The 12,387-nt window shown below is 44.2% G+C and overlaps 1 protein-coding gene across 7 annotated transcripts in view; it reads left to right on the top strand.

Moving 5' to 3' along the window:
• Window positions 1–12,387, top strand: part of LOC126365733 (multiple PDZ domain protein) — a 2,074,088-nt gene that overhangs the window by 1,266,990 nt on the left and 794,711 nt on the right. The window lies entirely within an intron of this gene.

Genomic DNA, 12,387 nt, shown 5'->3' with positions numbered 1-12,387 from the left:
CTCTCTCTAGAAAATCCATAGAGATTCTGGTCCTATGTTAAGAAAACCAGCGGAAAGGCTCAGTAAGTACCTTTACTGCGGGTCGGGTGAGGAGGGGGAGGGGGAGGCGTAGACAGGGGGTGAGGAGGGGGTGGAGGAGGAGGAGGAGGAGGAGGAGGAGGAGGCGCAGGAGGAGGGTCAGACAAGGGACCCAACCGTTCGGAGCAGGTAAAGTCATGGCAAATGTCCGCACACCGGTCTGCGTGTTCGCGTGATACTGTATGTCGGCTAATGGACTCTTCTGGAACGCGGTTTATCGACAGCTCGTTCATCACTGACCTCTATCAGCATTCTGGATGATTCGATTGCCGCAGCTAGCGAGCAACGAGATCATTAACTGTTCCTCCGACTAACTGGCAATCTTTTATCGATCTTCTGGTGCCTTTAGCACTCAGTCAAACTGTGTCAAAATGACGCCTAAGCAATGGAACCATCAGGTCTGGAGACTGACTTTACACATCTTCGTGTCATAGGAACTCGAGTGCCGCTTAGCCACAGCTCTTGTTGTGGGTATTGGCTCTGAGCACTATGGGAATTAACATCTATGGTCATCAGTCCCCTAGAACTTAGAACTACTTAAACCTAACTAACCTAAGGACATCACACAACACCCAGTCATCACGAGGCGGAGAGAATCCCTGACCCCGCCGGGAATCGATCCCGGGAACCCGGGTGCGGGAAGCGAGAACGCTACCGCACGACCACGAGCTGCAGACTGTTGTGGGTATTATTTAAAACCTCGGTGTTCAGAGAAAACGGCTGACTGCACGGAATGCTCTACTTTCTTAGCCAAGGTACCTGTGCTCATTTCGACTGTGTTATGCGGGTTGCTCAGTGAAGTTAGGTTTCCAGATATTGGCTTCTTCTGACGGCTCGAACCGCTTCCCTGGCTCCTGTCTGGTGTATTTATGCACGAAGGATGATTCAAACTTAGCATAAAAGGTTCCCTTACAACGGAATATGTCATGCTAAAATAACTAAATTCCGAATTAATTGCTGTTACGACCAGTAAAAATTATGGACCGCAGTTTCATTACTGTATGTTTGATATCTCTTGTCTGTCCTTGCAGCACACACAAAATCACGAGTCAAATTAGAGTCAAATTCATAATTTCATATAGGAATCCCCAACCCATCTGACCCTACGCGGCGGAGGGTACTTCTGGTACCACTAACTGATCCCTCATTCTGTGTTCCATCCGCGAATGGCGTGTGGGAAGAATGACTGCCGGCAAGCCTCTGTATTGTCTCTAATTTTTCGAATTTTCTCGCGGTGGCCATTTCGCGAGTGGTTTGTGGGAGGAAGTTACATGTTGTCTGACTCTTCTCGGAAAACACACTCTAGTGATGAACAACGCGCCTTTGTGGCGCTCTTGATCGTTTCTCCTAGATAGTTTGCGGTAGGTACTGTTGCCAGAAATTTGTCATCAGTACTGTAGTTGAGCAGTAGTGGATTTCTTTTTTGTGTATGCGCAGTATGTTACATTTCTTGACGTTCAGGGTCTACTGCCAGAGACTGCAACATTCATCAGTCCTGCGTAGCTCATTCTCCAAGCTGATACTGTCTTCTAGCGCTGTTACTTTCTTATAGACAACGGCGTCATCTGCGAAGAGTCCTAAAGTGTTTCCGGTATTTTCTGTTGATCATTTGTAAGCATTTTCAACAATAATCGTCGTATCACACTCCCTGGGGCATTCCGGAAATTACATCTGTCGATTTTATTCCGTTAAGAATGACGTGGTGAGTTCTACCTGCAAGGAAATTTTGAATCCTGTCGCAAATTTGGTCCTGTTATCGGTAGGTATGTATTTTTTTTCACTAAACGGCAGTGCGGGACGATGTAGAATGCCTTGTCGGAGTGTAGGAACACACCATCGATCTGAGCGCCGTTGTCTACAGCGCTGTGGATCTCCTGGAGGAACAGAGAGAGCTGAGTTTCGCAAGATCTGTGTTTGTCGGATCTTTGTTGATTTTTATAGAGGGGGGTTTCCGTTCTCCAAAACCGTCATAATACTTGAGCATAAAACATGTTCCGTAATTGTGCAACAGAGTGACTCAACGATATAGGCCTATAATTAGGTGCATGTGTCTTACGACACTTCTTAAAAATCCAAACTGACGTGCACCTTTTTTTTCCAGTCGCTAGGGACGCTTCGTTGTTCCAGCGAACTACGATAAACTGTTGTTAGAAGGTGAGCAAGCTCTTTCACATAATCTTTGTAGAGTCGTGAAGACATCTGTTCTGGTCCTGATGCCTTTTCACTACCAAGCGATTGTAGTTGCTCTCCTATTCCGCGATCGGTTTTCTCAATACCTGGCAATTCGAGGTTCGTGCTATAACTGGAAAGAGAGACCGTGTTCTGGTCTCCCGCGGTGAAACTATTCCAGAATACCGAATTCCGTATTACGACCTTTTCTCTGTTATTTTCCGTTTCGGTGCTTTTATGATCGCTGAGTGACAGAATAGATGATTTAGAACCGCTCCGGGAGGACGACGGTTCACTCACGCGTCCGGCCATCCTGATTTAGATTTTCTGTGATGTCCAAAATCGCTTCAGACAAATGCCGGGTTGGTTCCTGTGAAAGGGCACGGCCTATTTCCTTCCCCCATCCTTCCCTAATCCGAGCTTGTGCTGCGTCTCTAATGATCTCGTTGTCGACGGGACGTTAAACACTCATCTACTCCTCCTCCTCTTCCGGACCGCATGCTGGTTTTGCGTAAGACCAAAAAATCTTAGGGTTTGCAGTTACACTGGTTGACAACATTTTACTTTAAGAGTCAGTGAGCTCTCGTCTCATTGCTTTCCGTACCAAATGGCTCTGAGCGCTATGGGACTTTACATCTGAGGTCATCAGTCCCCTAGAACCTAGAACTACTGAATCCTAACTAACCTAAGGACATCACACACATCCATGCCCGAGGCAGGATTCTAAAGCGACTAGAACCGCTCGGCCATCGCAGCCGGCTGCTTTCCGTACCGTTACGCTCTTTTTCACTTCGTTCCTCTTTTGTTTGTCACCTAGGTTTTGGCTTCTCATGAATCTGTGATGCTCTCTTTGTTTCAGCAGATTTCGAAAACGGCCATTAAACCTCGGCCGGACCTTCCCATCTGCCACATCTTGCTCGGAATATACGTGTTATGAAAATTAATGTCTCCGAATTTGTAATGTGTAAGCTCTTAACACTTTTGAAATAAAGCAATCTTTCTACCTCTTTTTTCTTCATGTCTACATATTTGAAATCCTCTTCCGCTAGAGGGTTCCGAATTGTAGCGTGTAACATGCCTGAATGTAACGTAATCATGTCAATGTGTGAGAACCATCATGTTTTGGTTGCGATTCGAGTCGAAGAGTTCGCCTACACATGAAGCACTCTCTCCTTTAACATGCCAATGCCAGAGTACACAAAAGCGCTGCGACATCTGCAATAATCCGGTGCCCTGGGTTCTCCGTCATCGATCATCCTCCATACACTCCCGACTTGGCCCCATCTCATTTTCATCTGTTTCCAAAACTTAAAGAACACCTTCGATGATTTCAATTCGACCGTAAAAAAGCGATGCAAGCAGAGGTGAGGTTGTGGATCCACCAACAAAGTCAAACATTATACAGTGACAGTATCAACAAACTGGTCTCTAGTTGGGAGAGCTACGTTCGTTGCCAGGGTGACTACGTTCAGAAATAAATATGTAGACATGAAGAATAAAGATATAGAATGTTAAAAGCCTTAAGAGTTTTCACGTAAATAATAATCGGAGACACCTTTTCGGCACCCCTGCGTACTTGTGGAAGGCATATTGAAAGATGCATTTCATGTTCTTCATTTGTGCCCCACATCTTCGTCCTCAGCACTTGAATATTTGTTGTTGACTACTCAGGTACTCACCAAGTTGTATCTTGTCACTCTTGGTGAACGAAAACATTTATTCTATCTTTTTTATCATTCGTTGTAATACTCGTGGTTATGTTTGTTTTCACAACGTTGTAATCACTGGTACCGTCCGCTGCGTTAACTGATTCTATAAGTTCAGAACTGTTTGGTGTCGGGAGGTCTAAGACGTTACTTTCGCGAGCTGGTTCTCTAATTAACTGCTCTAAGTAACTGCTAGTCTCAGAGGCTTGCTAACCTAATCCTGATATGGCGACAATAGTTTGCCACCCCTGAACAGTGTGCATCACGGCAGTCCTGTGGTAAAGACTGGCGATATCTAGGGCGGAAACCCACATATTTGACCGCCACGTTCAGAGCGTCAAACGCTGACCGCTGGGCGGCTGTGTCGACGTGTAGCGAGTGACGTGTGGCGAGCGGCTGACGTTCCCACAGCGGCGCGGCGCAGCATGTTTTCCTGGAATAACCGCCTCTGTATCTGTCCGCCGCTGACAGGCGCCCGTCGCGCATACCTAGCTGCGGAAATAGACCCCAAGGCCGGCCCGCGGCCAAAAAAAATGCAGCCCGGACATGGTGCCGCGATCGCGCTTAACAGGCGGATGCCATCTTATCGATCATTCCTCTTCCTGATACTCACTTGTATGCTGTCTTTAGAGAGCACTGTAATTGCGCTCTACTTGCCATACCCTTCCCATTCGCTATCAGTATTTTTCCTGGAAAGGGGTACTGGCCATCTCTTTGTGTTGTTAACTCTCAATTTATAATAACGCAACACTGTGGGCAGATAATTGTTTTCCTGTTTGGGAAAATGTCTCAGTGGATTTGCATGAAAATTGTTTCAAGTATGATTAATATTATATAAAACTGAATTAAATCTACTGAAATAAAACGAATGGCATTAGTGGGGATGAAATGAGTTATTTGATATACGTATATCCTTACGAAACCCCTTCTTCATATCCGTTCCCCTGGTTTTGACGTCCCCATAAGGAGACACTCTGATTGTTCGTTTGGAAAAATTATAAGAAATCAGAGTGTCAATGGACGTTTGAGTGGATCGTGGATGCGTTCTCTCGGACGGCTTAATTAAGGCTCATATTCGCCGTAAGCAGGATCAAATCCGAAACTGTTACAAAGCTTCATTTGTCATGATATATTCACTATTAAAATGTGGGACAAATTGACACCTAAATGTTTCCGTGCGAGTTGTGATTCCTCTTACTTCACCACAATGGTCATTTCTCTCTACGTATGTGGAAGAAAAAAAAATTGCAACACTACACAGTAGCTTTCTGGATGTTAATGTACTCGTGGATGCAGATATATTGTTTGTGATTGAAATTTCTGGAGTAGATATCGTCGCAATGAAAAAACCCACAATTCGCCAGTCACAACAGAGACACTCTGTCCTCGCAACTTCTAAATATCTTTCCAGTAAAACACACGTTTGTTATATGATGGTTACGATTTAAGTTCATTGTAACTGTAATCCCTAGTAATTAGTTGAATCGACAACCTTTAAATCTTTGTCGTTTATCATGAAAGCGAAATAGAACGAAAGTTTTTGATACTCACGTGGAGGACGTAACACATTTTTATTATTTAGGGTCAACATCCGCTTTTCGCTCGCTGCTGATATTTTGTCTAAACCAGTTTGTAATTTGTTTTGATCTTCTGACGACTTTACTAGACGGTAAACGACGGCATCATTTGCAAACACGATAAAGAGGGCGCCTCTAATTGCCTCATACATCGTAAGAACACCAGAGGACCTATAACGCTCTCTTGGGAAACATGAAGTATCACTTACGTATTGGCCGGCCGTTGTGACCGAGTGGTTCTAGGCGCTTCAGTCCGGAACTCGCGACTGCTACGGTCGCAGGTTCGAATCCTGCCTCGGGCATGGATGTGTGTGATGTCCTTAGGTTAGTTAGGTTTAAGTAGTTCTAAGTTCTAGAGGACTGATGACCTCATATGTTAAGTCCTATAGTGCTCAGAGCCATTTTCGAACTTACGTGTTACTGGGTGACATCCGGTGGGTTGCTACGTACTGTGACCTTTCTGGCAGGAAATCACGAATCCAGTCGCACAGTTGAGACGACACAGGCATGCAATTTCCAGCTTTGCAGCTTATTGCTAATAGAATACGAAATCGTACAGCATGCCTAGTACGTGGACGCGGCCATTACGGGCGCCTCGCGCAGAACAAGCCTGCGCGGTTGTACTACGCGGCCGCACGCGGGAATCGGCGTGCTACATATTTACCTCCGGGCTTGTGCCCCGGCTAGTTTACGTTGCGTAAACGCGCTCCCACGCGGCCACTAGCGCGAAACGTGAGCTGCGAATAATACATGTTTTCCTGGCCGCCGCCGGCAGCGCAGGCTCACGTTGCAGTCTTGCTTGTAGCTGGATGCACGCGCGCGTCGCTTTAATGTCTCCCGCACAGCTCGACCGCATACGCCTCTGTTAACATTGGCGGCAGCTGGTGAATTATCGCAGACACATTAGTACTACTTTATTGCAACACCAACTAAGATCCGTCATTGTTCGGTCTCTTATCTGTCTTTTTGGCGTCTATCGATCCCTCCACCCTCCGTTTTATTATAAATATATATGGTGTTCCCGCAGGTATTTACACCTTTTTTCCAGTGTTAAGCAGGAATCAGACCAAAGAAATACTGCTCATCACGTGTTTCATTCGACGCCCACTGTCGACCGAAAGCGTCGGTTTGTTTCCCATTACGAACAACATGATTTTTAAAGCGGAATTTCACTCACCCATTTGATTAAGCGTCTCCAAATTAGTCTAGTGTGATATTCGTCTTATCGATACTAATTAACAGGGAAAGTGAAACACAAAGACTAACAAGTACTCCAGCAGTGACTGAACAGCGCGCTGCCGCATGGAGGTAGCATTCAGCGCCGGCCTGGGCGGTGCTGACAATGCTTGAGTACTGATTATTCTGTTGTACTGTCCCTATTAATTCATGTCTACAAGACGAATATCACACCGAGACTAATTTGCGACAGCTCTACCGAATGGCCACGTAAAATTCCGCTTTAAAGTCGTTTTGTTCGTAACGAGAAACGAGCCGCCGCTTTCCGTCAGCACTGGGCATCGCGTGAAAGAGGTGAGCTGTGTTTGGCCAGCTACTGACTGCAAAAAAAGAAACTGAAAATATGTGCCGAAAAACTGGAGAAAATGCGCCTGATGACTCTTAGGAAAGACACCGTATATATAATGTGTGTGTGTTTTTCAGGAACCATATTTTATGTTTTGCCGGCCGATTTGGCCGAGCGGTTCTAGGCGCTTCAGTCTGGAACCGCGCGACCGGTACGGTCGCAGGTTCGGATCCTGCCTCGGGCATGGATGTGTGTGATGTCTTTACGTTAGTTAGGTTCAAGTAGTTCTAAGTTCTAGGATACTGATGACCTCAGAGCCATTTGAACCATTTTTTGGAAAACGTTCCAAATAACATATGTCCAATGTGTTTAAATGGCTCTGATCAAGTATCCTAGAACTTAGAACTACTTAAACCTAACTAATCTAAGGACATCACACACATCCATGCAGGGGCAGGATTCGAACCTGCGACCGTAGCAGTCGTCCAGTGTGTAATTGGTTACAGAGAAACAGCTGTTGGAATGTAACCCAAAATAAATATCCACAGAATGAGTTACAGAAAAACAAATGAATTAAGTTCAAAGATGATTTTTATAAATTTCGCCTCCAACTTCAACTCAAGTCTTGACAACAGCACTTATAGCCCTTTCGAATTGGTCTTGGCATTCATATATGGGTGCAGAGGTAATCATAATGCGAACGATCAATGTGTTTACTTTTTCTTTGTAGACTTCGTCTTCTTTATTTTTTAAAGTTGTTTTGGGTTAGTGGCTGAGAGACTCCGAAGGGCAAGTTCAACCGCATTATTGCAAAAGGTTTTCCGATCATTCGCTCCCAAGGCATCTTTTCTTTACGAAGTACGAGAGCTGTAGGTGACTGTAATGGTTGTGCGTGCAATGTACTTGTATGACGATTGGTTTGTGGGGCGCTCAACTGCGCAGTCATCAGAGTCCGTACAAAGTCGCAATTTTTACGCTGTCCAATTTTTTCACAATTCAGTCTTGCTACTGTCACGAATGATGATGATGAAATGATGAGGACAACATAAACACCCAGTCCCCGGGCAGACAAAATTCCCAACCCAACAGGGAATCGAATCGGGGACCCCGTGACGCAGAGGCAGCAACACTAGCCACTAGACCACGAGCTGCGGGCGCAATGTACTGGTGTGTTCGTGTTGTTGATGTTTGGAGATGGGATGGGGTGAAACATAGGATACCCCTTTCGAAGAACATCAAGAACGTAACGTCTGCATCGAGGGACGGGGCAGCGTCAACAGTGTTGCATGCCCTCACTTCATGAGACACTGTGAATAGGTTTGAAATTTTATCCAGAACATTGGCGCAAAGACTGGTGATCAGGCACTTTACGTGCCCCTCTCTCTCCCCCCCCCCCCCCCCCCCCCCTCCGCCTCCTCTTGCTCCTCACGTTCTCTCTGACGTTAAGGCAAAGGGAAAGTTGTCAACAGCATCCGGGACGGTCACCCACCTAACTACCGGCCACGCCCGACGGTGCTTAACTTCGGCGATGTGACAGAAACAAGTGTATCATTCCGGCACGGCCTTCGCCGTTTTAGCATCCTCACAAGCATAAATCTAAAAAGGTTAAGGTCGTAGGCACAATCAGAGGAGATATGGTTGCTGGGTAATGCTCCAGTCTCACGCAGATGATTAAAACGGGGAGTAAACGCAAAGCCAGCAAATTACAATAGCAATCCCAGTTGAAAACTTCAGTTATTGAAATTCAACCACATCTTCACAACAAACTTCGAAACTAAAATGACAGACAATAAATAAATCTATAGCAACTGCGGTGCCACCACGCAAAATGAAAACTTACGTGTGTAATCACCTGTGTTTCTTTAACCAATACAAATTGGACACAATTTATATGGAATGTTTTATTCAACTCAGTCTGTACTATCACCTCCTGATATATTTACTACTACTCCTGCAACAGTCTGTTGTTGGCTGGTTTTGTTGATCAGTCACTAAAATGATCACCAATTCCATTTCGACAGTCTTCCCTTATCGTCCTTAGCAAATCTTGATTCAGTATGTTTGATAATAGCATAATTTACCCTATACCTAGAGGGACTGCAATTCGATGTTAATTTTTACCTTTTACATGACCAGTTTCGGTCTTCTAAGAGATTATCATCAGGTCTACATTCACTGATGATAGTAGGAATAGCTGGCGTGAAGCATGTCCGACATTTCTGTTGAGAACACTTGGAATAGAGTTTTCCATGTCAGCACCGACAGACCTGCTCCATGTGAGCGATTCCTACTGCCACCTAGGAATGTAGATGTCACGATGATATCTTAGAAGATCGATACCGGTCATTAAAAAGTAAAAATTAACAACTTAAATGCTTTTATTAAACAAGTTACAATGTTGCTGTTTTCCTAGGACAATGATCCAAAAATTCTATAAAATTTTTGAATGATTCCATAATACCTGCAACTGCCAATTTTTCTTTGATTTTCAAACCATTTTACAATTTCGCCGAGGCGTTTACAGGTACCTGGATAAATTTGTTAGCCCTTTGTTCATAAAATATCGGACGTGGCAGTTATTGCAAATTGAGCATTGTCAGTGCTTCAAAGACAAGTTTCTGAAGACTACGGTTAGCATCAAGTTTAATTAACAGGCTCGCTTGTTTCTGCAAATCACGGAGGACTCACAAGGACCCCATCGTTGGTGTATTGTTCATAACAAAACAAATGAAAATCTCATTTCCTTTTCTAAATTTCTCTCTGTTGATCTGCTGAGTCTTAGATAATTAGATCGCGAATGGTGCTAAAGAGCCTTTGTCGAATGGACTCTCACCCCCAATACAAAGTTTGAGAATCGTCTCTTCTTAAGGAACCCTCCCGTCTGCGAGGACGTCTGTCGCAGCGTATTCTATTCGCCCGCCCCCTCGCAGGCTGAAGCGATTCAAGTCCGCCGCGGGACCATCGATCCACCCCCGCACTGTACATCGCTAGACGCTCTGCCGAGAAGTCGGCAACGGAAATCGCCCGCACAGCGGACAAGAGCACGTGGCATGTTACATACACTACCACCGTAGCCAAGTCATTCCCCTCGGTAGGTTGATCAAGGAGCAACATTCTATTGCTTCCTCCATGTTTAGTCACTTCATCTTCTATTACCTCGATAAGTGAAGCTGCGACCAACATAATTTGAAGTGATCTGAGTCATACTCTGCAATGTGACAGACGATTCCCATCGATTGATGACATAGCGGAGACCTTTGTTGCCTTCTATGTCTGCTTTTTGGCTGCTCGGGAAACGTTCTAGAAATGCGTGCTGCAATGAATCTTGCCACCTCAGAAATTTCGTACTGAACTTGAAATGTTCGATTTTATATAAGTTTTAGGCTGGACTTGAGTTACTTCTTATATTCAAATTATATATTCCAGGTCTGAAGATAATCTTACATGTATTTTATCTCCAAAAGTCCATTTTTCCGATGATACAATTTTATTTTTCACGTCGATACATTTAGCAACATAGGTCTTGAAGCATGAAAATTGGTAATCACAGATGTTAACCTAAATGAGTCAAAGACCACTTTACAGTGAAACTGATATGATTATGCTTTAGTTTTTGTGTAAACAAAATTCCCGTTTCCATTTTTAATTTTTCTGATTTTACTATCGATAACTCAATCGACATATATACAAAGACAGGAAGCTGATAGTTTTTATACTGTCAAAATTTGCAACTTTCATTATTAATTACTAGGCGCATAAATCTTTATATAAATAATTATTTCCAGAAAACATTATGTAAATTATACCTTAACGTGCTTTCAGTTAAGGCAGTCATAATAAAATTCGTTTGAACTACATCCTGTTCTAGAAGGATTTGGAAGCTATGTGCTTAGTACTTATAGAAATTTTAGGTGCGAAAAATGGTATAATAGTTTAATTTGTTGTCGAGATTAGTCATTTAACTAGCAAGCTCTTTGTGTTGTGTTGAAATGCTGCAAAATGCATTTACTTAAAAAGTGGAGTTGTACAAAGTTTCAAGAATTTACAACATTTAGAGACTTCTTAATATTACGGTATATGTAACATTATACTACTACACAATGATTTTTTCATCTGAAGAAAGAGAAAGAAAACATTGAATACCAAGTCAGGAAGTCAGGAGAATAATGTCGGTGAGACCAACTTTGATGTCCTAGAGACAAAGTCCTGTGCAAAATTAACTAGGGCGTTGTCGTGGAGCAAGAACACCCCCTTGGGTAGCTCCCCAGGACGCTTATTCTGACAGTCTGCTATACCCTCCTAAGGAGATGTCGGTAGTATGCTCCTGTCACTATTTAGTGTTTATCCTTCAAGAGCATAATCTTTTAGCACCACACCAAGGTAGTCCCAAAAACATTCAGCCTCACCATACCTGATTGATGGCTGCTCGTCACCGTTTTCGGCGGTTGTGTCACCACACATTTCCACTGCTTGCTTTTCTGCTTTGTCTAGGGCTCATAGGGATACACACAGTACTTGTTCATACTGATGAGGCAAATTAACAGTCTGGACTGAGTCCGACACAGTTGCAGCATAGCTGATTCCGTCTCTACTCTGAGTGCTTTTTAAATGAGTGTGAGCTGTTGCGGTACCCAACTGGCGATAATTTTCATATTAAAAGTGTCGTGCAAGAAGTAGAAAACTGATCTCTAACGTATTTCACTTTTAGCGCTAACGCCTCGCTTGTGATGCCCCCGTCTTCGAGCAACAGAGTCTCCACTTCCCCTGCAATTCCCGGCCCTTGGCGGAGGGATGATCTGTCACTTCATCTTCGTCTTACACAATTGTTTGATCTAATTGGAAGCGTCTGCGCGAGCCCTATGTACCCTTTCATACGATGATGCATTGCTGTCGCAGATTTTCAAGAACTCTACATAGACTGGTGCCGTGTTGTTCTCCTTCAAATGCAGAAATGTAATTGGTGCACGAAATACCATTTCGTCAATGAGCCACACAGTTTGTTTTGGTTCCTCCGACGGCGCGTTACGCTAGTTCATTGTGTACCACGAATTCAGACGTGTAGCTGCAAACGGTCAATAAATCGATTATGTAACTTGAATCTTCATGATACACAATTTTTTTTCTTTCCAAGAAAAAAATCTGAGCGGTGTGGGTTCCTGTAGTCATATCCTAGTTCATGAACCACGGGCAACATATGAGTGGCCAAGTAAGTGGTCCCGACTGTCGGGATACCAGTTACTTTGGAATAAGGCTGGGCATCTCGGACATATTCTGAGTCGTGGTCACCTTTGTGCTCATCCGGCAAAGACTACCAAATCCACCGGTTAGTCCCTCA

The sequence above is a fragment of the Schistocerca gregaria genome, chromosome 4 (genome assembly GCF_023897955.1).
Source record: "Schistocerca gregaria isolate iqSchGreg1 chromosome 4, iqSchGreg1.2, whole genome shotgun sequence".
Taxonomy (NCBI): Eukaryota; Metazoa; Arthropoda; class Insecta; order Orthoptera; family Acrididae; genus Schistocerca; species Schistocerca gregaria.
The sequence above is the reverse complement of the archived record's forward strand: the minus strand, read 5'-3'. Positions and strand labels throughout refer to the sequence as shown.